At 30.8% G+C, this 6,010-nt stretch overlaps 1 long non-coding RNA gene across 1 annotated transcript; it reads right to left on the bottom strand.

The window, feature by feature from the left end:
• Window positions 1–863: 863 nt before the first annotated feature.
• On the bottom strand, window positions 864–4,981 carry LOC145584946 (uncharacterized). The gene is made up of 3 exons (XR_014100461.1): window positions 4,776–4,981; window positions 1,712–3,745; window positions 864–1,627 (listed from the first exon to the last, which is right to left on the bottom strand). It is a non-coding gene; the product is annotated as an uncharacterized LOC145584946 (long non-coding RNA).
• Between the last annotated feature and the right edge of the window lie 1,029 nt (window positions 4,982–6,010).

Genomic DNA, 6,010 nt, shown 5'->3' with positions numbered 1-6,010 from the left:
TTAATCCAAAAGTAAATAAAATTATCATCAAAATAAAAGGAACAAATTTAAGAGAATTTTTTTTATATTCTTTATTGAATATTCTTATATTGCGAAAAATGTTTGATAATATGTTTGCATATAAATTAAAAGTAAACAAAACGTTTTGAAAAATAAATGAAATATTTGTTAAAGTAAAAGGACTATCTATTAAAGTAAAAGGATTATCTATTAAAGTAATGCATAAAAATGATAATAATATTTATGTTGTGTGTCTTTTTTTTATTTACTCAATGTCATATGGTGTGTATTTTTATTAAATAAAAATGTATATGTTTTAAAAACTCTATTACATGAAAAGTAAAAGACATATATTTAAAAGTTAAAAACAAATTGTTAAAAGTAAACAACAATTATTTGCAATAAGTGTAAAATAAATTTTACATAAATGAGGTGTAAAATAAATTATACATAAAGTAGACTTGGCAATTCTAACCCAGACGCGATGATCGGACCAAAATTACTCGACCCGAGATTGACCTGAAATAAGTGACCCGAAACCTAACCCATACCGGAAATGAAGTGGAATTGACCCGACCTTGACCTAAAACCCAAAAGTAGGCACCCTACCCGAAACGACTTGACACGAAATGACCAGACCCGAAACGACCCAACCCAAATGACCCGATTTGAAGTTAACCCAATACCCGAATTGATTCGACTTGCAGATGACTCAAAGTGACCCGAACTTAATTTAAGTTGAATTAATTGACCCAAATAGACCAGAATTAATTTAACCGCAAGCAAACTAACTTAATTTAACCACAATCAGACTAACTTATTTTTTTTATTAATTTGTAATGTGTAACGGTGTAAGTAATTTACATGTTTTGAATATTACTTTTCTAGATTTCTTCGTCCTTTTCTATGTTGAGTTATAAGTTATTAAATTTCGTATAAAGATTGAAAATTTAACGACTATTCTATGGAGATTGTCCATAAGATTAAAAAAAAAATTACTAAAGCTTGAAATAAAATTCACAATTCTCACAAGTCTTGAAAAAGAAAAGTACAAATTAGAAATTCTATTACCCAATTCTATTATATAAAAAATAATATAAGACACTAAATGAACTGTATTAAAGTAAATGAAATGTATTACAAAGTTAAAACGAAATTGCTTAAAGTAACTATAGTGAACAGTATTATAATAATTAAAAAAAAGTATTTCCAAAAAAAAAAAAAAATTGAACTTCAATTTATTATCAACTGCATCTATCCAATAATGAAGCCTACCTATCCCCGATGAACTTGATAAAAAATAAACAAAAAGTACATAAGTTATAATAAAATAAACAAATATCACATAAAAGTAAATAAAAGAATGTAAAAGTAACATACAAGATAAACTACTTATTTGGACAGTTTCTACTGTCATGAGAAACACCTGATTGCCCGCATGCTCTGCAAGTTCTTCCTTTTTTGCTTTTTCCTTCAACAACTACCTCTTTGGCACTTTTCAAGCACTTGAAACTTCTAGCGGACCCTTTATTGAGTCATTGATTCGGAGACAACATGTCTACATCAACAACATTAGATCCAACAAAGAGCTGAATATAAGCTTCTTTGCCTTCTTTGAAACTAACACCTGATATTCAAAGAGTATATAAGTTGTAGTTAAGCAAATAAAATCAAAATAAAAGTAAATAACACAAAGTGAAAAGTAACGGACCTTCACCACTGTTCTTTTTCATCAACTCTTCCTCAAATGAAGACAAATACTTAACAAAATCAGAAAGATTATCCTCAGAACCCTCTGCTAGACTAACATAAGAGAACATTTTTTACCACACATCAAAGATTAGTTGCTTCTTTTTGTCAAAGTTAGAAGCCTCATCCACTGATGTAGATTTCTTCTTAACATCTTTTTTCCAACGATACAAAACATAATGTTCAGGAATTTCAGATACTGATTTACCTTTCATAATGAATATTATAGGTATGCACAAAACACCTTGACTCTCAAACATCTTGCAAGTGCAAGTACACTCTGGTGTAGATAAATCAAATGTAACATCAAAATTCCTTTGACGTTCATTATCTACAACAATGGAAAACTCCACAGCATCACCATATGTAGAATTACAGCTTTCAACACCACAAGAAAAACAAGTAGCCTCGCATTCTTGTTGAAATTCATAGAAAATAGAACAAGTGTAAACAGAATAAGCATACTTCTCTAACTTTAATGGAGTGATCAGTTTAGGCATTTCCTTGTTCAACCTATTTTGTTCATCTTGCTCATGCCTTTGTGCATCTAGGGTCATTTCATACTCAGGGAGAAACTCAACACATGACACATGGGGATTGATTAAATTACAAAAGAAGTTGCTTTCACCCTCAAATCTAAAAGTAGATCTTAACAAATCACCCATAAATAAACCCTAAAATAGGCAAGGATCCTGAGATGCTTGATCTTGAACATATAGGCAAACCATTCATGAGCTACCAAATCATATTTTTCCATCACATTATTCTAACCATCAACAAACTCATTAGATTCAATTTCCCTATCCCAAACAACATCACAAAATTCTTTCAAAAAGTAGATCTCACTACCGAAAGTTGTACCCTTTCCTCATGATTTGCCACGTGCACAATAGATGTTTTGTTTTGGTAAAAACTTTCTGTATTGCAATACCCATTGTAGGGTTTTGGTCAGTTATAAGGCAAGAAGGCTCATTTCCCATACATTTTAGAAAAGTCTGAAAAAGCCACACAAAAGACTCCACATCTTTTTTAGATAACAATAATGCACAAAATAGGACACGATGTTTATGATGGTCAACTCTAGTAAAAGGGCAAAAAACTAAGGAGTATTTATTTGTATAATATGTGGTATCAAAAGAAATGGAATCCCCAAACAAGTGAAAGTCCTTTCTCCCTATGGGATCATCCTAAAAAAAACCCATGTTAAATGCCTATTAACATCATCAAAATAGTCCAAATAATAACCACCATTAGTGTTTTTTACTTTTTGTTGAAGATTTTCTATAAACATAGCCCCATCAGCTTCAGAAATATAAACTTTTAAGTCACGAGAAAAGTTTTTAAATTGATTTTTAGTGCCTTTCACATGTTTATTACCTCCACAATATTCTTTCATCATCATGTAGGACATAACAACTCCAATGTTCAACTTTGAATTATTAAATATAAACATCCTATGAACACAAGTTAAGTCAATATCAGCTAGTTTAGTGACCTGTTTAGTAGTAGGAGTTGAGAAGGGATGACAATGGCTTTCATGAAAGAAATAAACCACATAGTTTCAACCATCACACTACTTAAACTTAATCATAACAGGACACCCAATCCTTTTAATTGTCCTCTTCCTAAAAACAGCACCTTCAACATCTTTTATATCTTTCTTATTATCATTGACATTCTTTGTTACAAACCAAATATTTAATAAGTACAAGGCCCTTTTTACCATCAAAACCAGGCAACTTCTTTTCTACCTTGCTAGTACTATGATGGACTTTGAATCCACATTCACTAGCATACTTATAATAAAAATCAATTCCATCTTGAAGAGAAATAAATTTTATTCCAAAAATAAGCTTATTTTCCATATAACAACTAGGAATAAACTCTTTACCACCTTTAGAATAATAAACTGTCCTATGTAGTACAGCATAAGAAGGAGTTTTTAAAATTCTTACATTAACATCTCCAGCTTGAACATCAGGAGAAGAGAGCCCAACTGTTTTAGACATCATCCAGAAAAGTAAATGAATACAAATGAAAAGTAAACAAAAAATCACTAAAAGTAAAAGCAAAACAATTTAAAAACGAGGAAAAGAAATATTTAAAAAATGTTTCAGACATCATGCTGAAAAGTACATGAATCTAAATTAAAGGTAGACAAAACATCACTAAAAGTAAAAGCAATTAAAAATGAGGAAATTAACAGGTCAAGGGAAAATCTTCTAGGAACAACAACTTCCTAGAATAAACTTTTGTGGCAGAATGTATCAGCATTCCTAGTAAGTTAGAGTGCACATCCTCTCATTATAGTTCAGACACTTGTAATCTTGTGATGATTTTGTCATAGTAGAAATTGTTTTGTGAAACACCTAACATTTACTGTGATGATTTTAACAAAATCACTTGGTGCTTAATATGGACACAAATGCTGCCATCAGATCCTCACAAATTTTCAGTCATTTTAAAAATGAACTCAAAACCCTTGCACAAATGTTCAGATATCATCATTTGGCAACTCAAATTGAATTAAATTCTAAGAAAAATCTTAATAGCTTGGAATACATCCATGAAGTAGAACAACCCTCTTAAAAATTACAATCCCAACTGAGATTCCATCCCAAAGAAACCCTCTGATCAACAGTAAATAATAATATAAAGTAAATAAAAACAATTCAAAAGTAAAAGCAAAACTAGAACAATACATCAAAAAATCGAAAAAGCAGTAGTGAACATAACATAATCAAATCTCAGTAAAACATTTTAAAAAATTGCACTACATTATCATATAAAATCAAGAATAAAATAAAGAAAAAATCAATAAAGAAGAACAAAAACAAAAGAAAATACCCTAATTATATGTAAAATCGAAAACGAAAACAAAATTGAACAAAATAACAATAGAAATCAAACCAAAACCAATAATAATAGAATTCGACAACAAAATCGTACAAAAACAAAGCAAAACCATTAATTATATGATGAATCTATAGAAAAACATACACAAAACAAAAAAATCTAAAAATTACCTCTCAAGAACGTTCGAATCACAGCAAAAAGACTGAAAATCGCAGAAGAACAATGAAGAAGTTGCAAAATCGAAGTAGAATAACAATGAATCGAAGAGCAAAATCGAAGAGCGAAGACGAACGCTGAAATCACCTTCAGCGCCTTCAGAGAGATCGAAGGTAGAGAGAGAAAGTAAGAACGTAGAGAGAGAAAGTGAGAAGAGGAGAGAGAGTTAGAACGGAGGTCATTCAACAGCAGAAAAAACGAAATTACCCTTAATGAGGTGGGTGAAGTGTAGACTGTCAGATCTAACGCGATAGACGGCTGAGATTAGTTTGCAGTTTGCACTATTTGAAGGAGTGTAAAAGTTGTAAAAACTCGATACACCCTTAATTTTTTTTAAAGTGAAACCTTTTTTACTTTTTGCACTATTCATCTAATCAGCTTTCACTAATGTTATTGATTTATACCTAAGAAAATATATAATTGTAGACGTCGATCGAAGCGCGCCTACATAAGCATGTGGTGAATATACTTGTCACTCATAGGAAGTAGGAATTGGCATTATAAGATTAGGGGCAAGAAAAGTAGAGAGCCGCCAACAATTTTTTAAGGAGCTTGTAAACCGTTCACGGATCATTTAAGGAAACCACGATAAAGGGACAACGATAGGCAACAATGATAGTCCCGTGAAGGTTACACCCCATTCATAATCGATAAAATTACCAACTCCATATGGTTCGGAACCACGAAAGGAGGATCGGGGATGATGGTACGAAGTGAGTCATGGAGTCACATTTGCCCGTATTGGCCTCTACTCGATTCTTGTAGTGAAAATATTTCCTGTGATCTCAAAGGCATACAAACAAAGATCAAATTTGCACCAAACTATTATTAAGCTAAATTGGTTGAATGTTAATGCAACATATAATTCTAAAATATTGTTTGTGATCACTTCAATTTAAGCAAATTTTAAAAAGGAACCTAAACTGGTAGTCTAAATTATCTTATTAGGCGTGATATTCAATTACATATTCCCTTTAAACATGCCATATGGTTATCAATAAATATAATAAAATCATCATTAACATTGGAAGCAATTTAACCATTATAACAACGATTAATATATGAAAATCATAACAAAAATCGTTAGAAATATAATAAGAACAAAAGGAACATGATTCCGTACTTCGATTGTGTTTGCTTGCAACTATAAAACGATAATCGTGTAACTTCAAGAAAAATTAATAAACAA

This window comes from Chenopodium album, chromosome 16 (assembly GCF_948465745.1).
Source record: "Chenopodium album chromosome 16, dcCheAlbu1.1, whole genome shotgun sequence".
Classification (NCBI taxonomy): domain Eukaryota; kingdom Viridiplantae; phylum Streptophyta; class Magnoliopsida; order Caryophyllales; family Amaranthaceae; genus Chenopodium; species Chenopodium album.
This window is presented reverse-complemented; position numbering and strand designations above follow the sequence as displayed.